The sequence below is a fragment of the Schistocerca serialis genome, chromosome 2, assembly GCF_023864345.2.
Source record: "Schistocerca serialis cubense isolate TAMUIC-IGC-003099 chromosome 2, iqSchSeri2.2, whole genome shotgun sequence".
Taxonomy (NCBI): domain Eukaryota; kingdom Metazoa; phylum Arthropoda; class Insecta; order Orthoptera; family Acrididae; genus Schistocerca; species Schistocerca serialis.
In genome coordinates, this window is record NC_064639.1 from 348,274,703 (window position 1) to 348,281,737 (window position 7,035).

At 43.6% G+C, this 7,035-nt stretch overlaps 1 pseudogene; it reads left to right on the forward strand.

The window, feature by feature from the left end:
• Positions 1–5,831: 5,831 nt before the first annotated feature.
• Positions 5,832–5,949, forward strand: LOC126459521 (5S ribosomal RNA; annotated as a pseudogene).
• Positions 5,950–7,035: the final 1,086 nt, after the last annotated feature.

Genomic DNA, 7,035 nt, shown 5'->3' on the forward strand with positions numbered 1-7,035 from the left:
CAAAGTTCTAGGCGACTGATGACCTCAGGAGTTAAGTCGCATAGTGCTCAGAGCCATTTGAACCATTTGAACGACAAAATGGAGCTGCATTTTTCTTCCAGGGAAGAATATAATAAACAACTCGCAACTGCAGCACGTAACATGCTTAAAAGGACTGGATAATAGTGATACGAGAGTGCCCACCACCATCTAAAACATCGCGAAAGCAAATTTAACATTTAGAATCAGCGGTTCTCTCGCATAAGAATTTTAAAATAAACACAGTTTTAAGGAAGTAGTTATGACGTACGCCCCTGATAGAGCTATGCGTGACAGCTGTGAACAAATAGTTGCGCACAGTATAAGCGAGCCAGACCTTAAGCCGTCGGCACACGGACGGTGCATCAGAACGTTGGGCGTTGAGCGTGCCGAGTTTCTGACGTCATAGCGTGGAATGGCACGTTCGTGAGTCTTTCCGAACGTACAGAGCAATATCTAGCATGTCAGATATTCTGAGCGTTGACCAATGAGATGGCACAACGCCACCTACGCCATACGCACGCCACCTTCTCTCAGCATTGAGCTGTGAGGCGCCATACCGGCATTCAGTTCAAGCCTATACGTATATATGTCGTTTCTGAGAACCAGCAAATTGAGAATCACTCGAAAACCCGTTGTTAACGGGGTGATTCGTTGCAATAAAATAATGAAAGACATCATATTCGTGGCAAAAGAATTATTGTAACTTGTGTATTATGAGAGTATGTCATTTGAAGATAGTGACACACTGAGGATCCACCAAAAACACATTGTTCTTGGTAAAATTTGTTATAATTAAATTTCAGTTAGTAACATAGCTACGATTGAAGCATTTCGCAAGTGAAAACATCTTAGAATTGGCTGTTACTGAATTGTTGTCACTTAAGCGTAGTGAGTAACGTTGATGATTTATGACCAGATACGTGATCTGCTGATGGTTTGCGTCTTGCCAAGTCTAAATTTTTTTTCCTAACATTCGCGTATGTAAAAGGTTCTGATGCTTTATTATTAGTTTAATGTAAGTATATACTACAATATTTGATGTTATGTAAATATAAGTTCACCTTTTTTGGTGGAGTGAGTTTGTTCGATGGGCTTAATCTGCAGTACACCTTGCGCTACTTGTATAAAGATATTTTGTTCCATTTTCTTTTGAATTTCATAATTTACATGTTGTAAAGAATCTGCTACTGGGTAGGAACAGTGATCAAGTAAGAATGACCTTAGGGTTTTACAAAAATGTGGGAAAGATAAAATAGTGTTTATCCTATGTGGAGAACTATTGCAAATTTGTGTCGCACTGTTTGTAATGCAACTTCTTTAAGCCTGTGTCCTTATTGATTGGACACGGTACTTTTCTTTTTGTCTTAAAACATGTACATCGATATTGAAGTTTTTATTTGTGTAACCTACATTGCATGTAGAACAACGTGACTAGGATATGAACAATGGAGGAAGTGTGCGTTTTAATAGAGCTAACGTGGGAATTTTATGCGTGCCTGTTGAGTAAACAGTGTGATTTACGAACTAGAAACATCCCGCATGTGCCGCTGGAGTGCGTTGCGATCGCGTATACCACGTTGGGGCCCACGTACCGTATGCACAAGTCGCATCGTCCCTGAGCGTTCAGCAGCACGTTGAACTCGGCACGCTCAACGTTGACGTTCTACACTACGGTCCGTGTGCCGACGCCTTTAGCCTTCTGCCCAGTCCTGGCGAATAAGAGCGAACGACGCCCCGCAAAAGACGTCGTGCCGATCCGCACCGCGTGTCCGTTGCTCCAAACACTGCTGCTGCCTCCAGTTCCACACTGTGCGAAAACCGACCGTCAACTGCCTGCGCCGGGCTCTTCGGAGGACTTTCTCTAGAAGTGACTCCAGCGGCCGCTTTTGAAGACTAGGCGAGGCAGCTATAGCCGCACAAGGGAGAAACCCGCGTTCCCAGGTGTGACGCCAGCTAAAAGTTATCGATAGTGGGAAGAAGAAATGAGCCGCCACGGCTCATACCCAATTCTTTATCTCCCTACGCACCTACTGATAACTCAACGGCTAGTAGCACCATGGAACTCACGGGTGATTTCTTTCGCTGATTTCAAGCTATTTTTTTTTTTTTTTCGTGCACCCTCCGCAATTTTCAATGGTTTGTGTCCATCGGTACATAAGGTCTATTGTGTCTTGCTTTAGCTGTGGTTGTTCGTTCGTGTTCCCGCTTCAGAATCACATCACCAACAGCCGACTTGGCCAGCTTCACAAGTGTTGAAATATCCCTGATGGATTTCATACTCAGGTGACGTCAACTGACTAGTCCACGTTGGATGTCACTGAGCTCTGCTGAGCCACCCAAAAACCGACGTTTATGGCCGAGCGGTTCTAGGCGCTTCAGTCCGGAACCGCGTGACTGCTACGGTCGCAGGTTCGAATCCTGCCTCGGGCGTGGATGTGTGTGATGTCCTTAGGTTACTTAGGTTTAAGTAGTTTCTAAGTCTGGGGGACTAATGACCTCAGATGTTAAGTCCCATAGTGCTTAGAGCCATTTGAACCATTCTGATCCACCCAATCCGCTGTTATTGATTCTCTTCTCAAACCACAACACACACTGCTTCCGCTTACACTGTCAAATCAGACTATCGTGACTTCTAGTGATCAATTCCTCATTACATTGTGGTGCCTGGGCGCTTGATCAGATAGTATAGACAACCACGTATCTCCTCCACTTGTTTCTCTTCCTATCTCCCATACTAATTCCCGTTCGTGTAATGAACAACCCCCAGTTTTAACGTTTTTTGCATTACTACCTGTAAATAAGAAGTACGAATTGATTGTAAACTTTCGTTTTAAGACACCCGAAGCTTATTTTCCGAAACCTGGTTTACTTTACCAACAGGACTAGACCATTCTAAAACTTCAGTTTCTTTCTTTCTTTCTTTCTTTGTGTATCCATCCAGTCAATGTCATCAACTTCACTGCTAATTTGCGCAGTTTTATTCAATATACAGATATTGTACTATTACAATAATTGATTTTTGTCCTACTTTCACCCTGATTCTATTACGTTCTTCGCTCTGTCTATCTGCATCAGCATCAAGCAGACCACGGACATCATCAAAACGAACTTGCTTCAGGTATCTTCCATTGACGTGTACTCATTCCTTATTTTCCGGCTTAGGTGCCCGAAAATTTCCTTTAGAACTGATGAGAACGGAATCCTGAGTGACTTCCCCTCAATTCTGAATCTGTCATTATACTGATGAAATCTAATGGAATAGGTTCTCAAATATGAGTCGCTCAAAGACTTCTTCAGTAATAGACTCCAGTACGTTGTCCTCGATGGCGATTGTTCATCAGAGACAAGGGTATCCTCAGGAGTGCCCCACGGAAGAAATGTGATAGGACTGCTATTATTTTCTATATAGATAAATAATCTGGTGGACAAGGTGCGCAGTAATCTGCTACTGTTTGTTGATAATGCTGCGGTCTACAAGACGGTGCCGAAGTTGAGTGACTGTAGGACGATACAGGTGAACGTAGACAAAATTCCTAGTTGATTTTATTAATGGCAGGAAGCTCTAAATGTAGAAAAATGTAAGCTTATTTGGACTAATAGGAAAAACAAACCTCGTAATGTTCGGATATCGGATTAGTAGTGTCCTGTTTGACAAGTCACGTTGTTTAAATATCTGGGCGTAACGTTGCAAAGCGATATGAAATGGAACGAGCATAGTGGTAGGAAAGGCGGAAGATCCATTTCGGTTTATTTGGAAAATTCTAGGGAAGTATGGTTCATCCGGAGGCCACATAGAGGACGCTAATGCCACCTGTTCTTGAGTACTGCTCTAGTGGTTGGGATCCGCACCAGGTCGGATTAGAGGAAGATATCGAAGCAATACAAAGGGCGGGCTGCTAGATTTGTTACCGATACGTTCAAATAACACGCAAATATTACGGAGACTCTTCGGGAACTCACACGGGAATCACTGGAGGGAAGGTGATGATGTTGTTTTCGAGGAACACAACTGAGAAAATTTAGGGAAACGGCATGTCAAGTTGGCTGCAGAACGATTCTGCACATTTCACATCAAGACAATGAAGATAAGCCGACCGATGAGGCCGAGCGGTTCTAGGTGCTTCAGTCCGGATTCGCGCAACTGCTGCGGTCGCAGGTTCGAATCCTGCCTCTGGCATGGATGTGTGTGATGTCCTTAGGTTAGTTAGGTTTAAGTGGTTCTAAGTCTAGGGGACTGATGACCTCAGATGTTAAGTCCCACAGTGCTCAGAGCCATTTTAACCATTTGAATGAAGATAAAAGGCCGGCCGAAGTGGCCGTGCGGTTAAAGGCGCTGCAGTCTGGAACCGCAAGACCGCTGCGGTCGCAGGTTCGAATCCTGCCTCGGGCATGGATGTTTGTGATGTCCTTAGGTTAGTTAGGTTTAACTAGTTCTAAGTTATAGGGGACTAATGACCTCAGCAGTTGAGTCCCATAGTGCTCAGAGCCATTTGAACCATTTTTGAAGATAAAATACGAGAAATGAGGGTTCTTGCAGAGGCATATACACGGTCGTTTTTCCCTCGCTCTGTTTGCGATCGGAAGGGAAAGAAAATGGCTAGTAGTGGTACAGGATACCCTCCGCCACGCTCTGTACGGTGGCTTGCGGCGTATGTATGTAGAAGTAGATGTGTAAGACGAAACATTCCATAGTCTACTACTTCTGTCTACTAATGTACAATGAATCAGATTCGTCTCTCAATGACTATTAACTCAGATGTCATTAAGACAGAGTCAAAAAAATCATTCACAAAAGCATGAATTCCAAACAACGTGCTATTTCCTACTGATTTGCCTGCTCCATTAGTTCGTTCGCAACGTGCAAATGGTTCATACTTCTCAACACGAAAAAAGCCTGATGAGAAATCTTCAGACAAGAGAGACTCCCTAAGTTGCAGATGGCTCATTTTAAGCAATGAATTCATTAAAGAGTGAAATTCAAGTTTTAGCAGCCGCTGGATGGATTGTATAGTATAGGGGAGAAAGATGTCGAAGCAAAAACTCTTACCACGTTTCCAAAGGCAAGGAAAGAATGTGAGAAATCATCGAGGCGGTGGATGTGTTCAGAACAGATCCCGCGGTTCGAAGCGTGGCCGGAAAGGAATGTGAATACATACATTGAATCGAAAACGAAACAATAGTTCCATTAGCATCTGCTGCAAGTACAAGAAACAGCCGTAATGCTCTTTCAGTTATTGAAGTACACATGCAAATCAGTGACAGCTCATTGCTCTCTTTTATCCCCCCCCCCCCCCAACAGGGACTAAAATAAAGGTCGATTACACGAAAAAAGTATGGTTGCAAATTTTTGGGCAGTGTTAAGAGAGAGTATCCTGAACAACAGACTAAAAATTCTGAAACATGGAGTGTGATCATTGAGGGAGGGGACGGGAGGAGGCGGGGCATTTATTTAAAAGTCACAATTTTTATGTTTTTCTCGAATAACTCGAAAACCCCGCCTTCTAGCGAAAATCTGTCATATCCCAAAATGAAACTAAATTAAATTTCCTACAAAAAAGTTCCTATTAATACCTTTTTTCTCTAGAACTAGTACTAGGTTCGAAAAAATTGCAGGTTAGAAAAATTGTTTTGACGGTATAAAATTAATGTTTATCTTTAAATGAAGTGGGTTAGAACAATTATTAAATGTTTGTACAACGTCTGAGTGCAGCAGAGTCGTATTAGACAATAAATTGCGTTTCAGGGGTGAAATAGATAAAGAAGGGGGAGGGGGGATGTACGGGGTATAAGCGCGTGTTACGGCAGATGCCGGCAACGGCCTTGCCGCAGTGGATACACCGGTTCCCGTAAGATCACCGAAGTTAAGCGCTGTCGGGCGTGGTCGGCACTTGGTTGGGTAACCATCCGGGTCGCCATGCGCTGTTGCCATTTTTCGGGTTGCACACAGCCTCGTGATGCCAATTGAGGAGGTACTCGACCGAATAGTATCAGCTCCGGTCACAGAAAACAATCGTAAATAGCGGGAGATCGGTGTGATGACCACACGCCCCTCGTATCCACATCCTCAGTTGAGGATGACACGGCGGTCGGATGGTCCCGATGGGCCACTTCTCGCCTGAAGACTGAGTGCTTAATGTAGATGCCGCATGATGTTCGTACACTTCCCTCCTTCTACAACGTCACAAGACGCAACCACAGGGTGTCTCACAAAACTACGCCGACCCCCACAGAGCGTCTTATGAAACACTGGCGACGCAGTGCGCTGACTGTATCTGGAGGATGCTTACTTTCCACAAACTGTGTTAACACTAAAAGGAATGCAGATACATGTTACTAACAACACTAACGCAGGTAATGCAAATGGACACAATCTACATAATCTCTGCATGCTGTTCTACAGGGCTAGAGGAGAAATCGATTCTAAGTCATCCTGCACAGCAGTTGCTGTTAGTGGTCTACCGGGAAAGGCAACTTCCTCCGCCATCAGTGCTGGTCGATTTTCAGTTTGTAAGAGGTCCATGACTGAGGAATTTATTGCTAGCGCACTCGAGCAGATGTAACTTCGATGGATTGCTCACGCGCTGCCTGCGACACGTAAGCTACAATAGAATCGCAGACCAGAGAGCAGTGTCGGCAGTAGTAGTAGTAGTAGTAGTAGCTCGCAGTCGGGCGATTGGGCCGGTCGTGGAGAGCGATGGCGGTGCCTGAGGGATGTAGTGTAAGGTAAAACCAAAAATGACTATTTATAGCTGCGCGCAAATGTAGTTTGTAACAACTGATTTTGTACTGTTGTTATATCAAATCGTATGTAAATGTTTTTAAAAAATCTTTTAATAATAATCTTTGTTATAAAATTAACTTTTGGCAATCATTCATCTGAATTTAAAAATTTTACTAATTTCTCCTATCCATGGTCATCCAGATTATCGTTAAGAAAAATCAGTTGTTTCTTTTTTCACATAACAAACCTAGTGGCCAACATTGCACTGGGCGGTACCAGAAAAGTTTCTTATA